At 40.9% G+C, this 1,998-nt stretch overlaps 1 pseudogene; it reads right to left on the bottom strand.

Annotated features, from left to right (window-relative positions):
- Positions 1-381: 381 nt before the first annotated feature.
- LOC101136955 (chromobox protein homolog 1-like) lies at positions 382-927 on the bottom strand (annotated as a pseudogene).
- Between the last annotated feature and the right edge of the window lie 1,071 nt (positions 928-1,998).

Below are 1,998 nucleotides of genomic sequence, written 5' to 3'. Positions count from 1 at the left end.
TAAAAAATGCATAGTTAACACTACTGGGAAGAGGACTGTGGATTGTAGAGAAGCTCTTTGAAGATCTACAGTATCTTTTTTGCTCTCCCACACATCCAAATCTGCAGATTTTGTTCGTCATTGAAGACCCTTTGTTTTTTCTCAGCAAAGTGCAAAACCGGTTGCCTTGAAACATTTATTCCCTTCCCCTTCCATATGTGCACACTATATAGCTCCGAAGGACGTTAAAGCACTTGGGTTGCTGCAGGACACAGAAAACTCTACTTGCTCTTCAAAGGACATCGTCTCAAGCCACTTCTATGGTGTCAAGACAAGTAGAACTCTTGCCCTTCCCTCTTGAAACCCACGGTCAGATGTCACAGAAGCTGGTACTCAGAAGAATTAATTCTTGTCATCATCCTTGTTATCATCGTCTGAGGGGTAGAAATACCACACTGGCCTTTCCTCACATAAGGATATGTCAATCTGTGAGCACTTGACATTGGCTTCCTTGGCAGAAGCCAGGTCAGCCTCATTAGAGGCTTTCCATTTCATCAGGAACATGGGCTCTCTCTCCACTGGAGTCGGTAGCTCCAATAATTCTCTGTGACTCAAAACCCAGGGCAAAGCCTCTCTTGGCTTTTCTGACGACTTCTTCTTCTTAGGTTTGACCTCCTCTCCCTTACCTTCAGAATCAGAAACAGCTTTGTTCTTGCCTCCCTCTGACTCATCTGTCTCGTGCTGTTTTCTGTGACTGCAGAAACTCAGCAATGAGGTTCTCATCTGGCTCCCCCTGTGTTTGTCGTCCTCATCTGAGAAACCCTTCCACTTTAGCGGCTATTCCACTTTACCCTTCACCACACAACAGTGGAGAACTTCTTCCACCACACACTCCTTTTCCTCATTCGGCACCTCTACCAGTTTTTCCTTGTTTAAATTTTTCCACATGGTGCCTGCCAGCTTTCTGGTGAGGCTGAAAGGGTGACGCTGCTCAGAGCAGCACCCAAGAGCCAGAGAAGAATCGGTGCTGTGCTGCTGGCTTGGCGTGCAGCTCGCTGGGGACTGGCGCCCAGGAAAGCAACAAGCCTGGTGGTTGCGGTGGAGCCCTTCCTTCACTGAGGCGGTGAACCGCAGGCCCTGGACAACGGCTGTCTCCTCTTCCGAGCCCCTTTCATCTATCTTTTATCCTAACAAAAACATTTTTATCTAAAATATATAATACCCCTGCTCTTTCATAGCACCATAGGGTGACTATCGTCAATGATGATTGTATATTTTAAAATAACTTAAGGAATAAAACTGGATTACTTGTAACTCAAAGGATAAATGCTTGCGGGAATGGATACCCCATTCTCCATGATGTGCTTATTTCACATTGCATGCCTGTATCAAAACATCTCATGTACCCCATGTATATATTTCTAATGTACCCCATGTAAATATATATACCCACTATGTACCCACAAAAATAATAAAGTATTCAAAATAAAAAGTAAAGTACATATTAATTTATATCACTCTTCTGTTTCAAAAATCTCCCACATATAGCCCTTTGATATCCACTATGAAACTTAAGCCACATTTCCTTACTCATTTCTCGAAACTTTCCACACTCTATAATTCACTATTCTCTAAATATTGCCATGGGATTCTTTAGCTTGATGTATTTTATTATGATTTATTTTCTATATCAAAAAAATTCTCCCATTTATTAGTCATTTTTAAACAACTAGCTTAAATATGAAGACTTTTCTGCAGTTGGATTTAATCTTATGTTTTTGGAAATCATATTTTATTTGAACTTCACATCATACCTTGAAAATAATCATTTATGTAAATATTTATCTTTTTTACTATATTGTAATCTTCCAAAAGACAGATAAGAGAGTGCTCGGTTTAGTGGAACATTTGTCCAGTATGAGTGATGGTAATGTTCTCCAGCCACATCTTTCTCTCCTGACTGAATCTCTCTATCACATTGAAAAGGACCAGGAAGACTTTTATCTCTGAACCCTCTAG

This window comes from Gorilla gorilla, chromosome 2 (assembly GCF_029281585.2).
Source record: "Gorilla gorilla gorilla isolate KB3781 chromosome 2, NHGRI_mGorGor1-v2.1_pri, whole genome shotgun sequence".
NCBI lineage: Eukaryota > Metazoa > Chordata > Mammalia > Primates > Hominidae > Gorilla > Gorilla gorilla.
The sequence above is the reverse complement of the archived record's forward strand: the minus strand, read 5'-3'. Positions and strand labels throughout refer to the sequence as shown.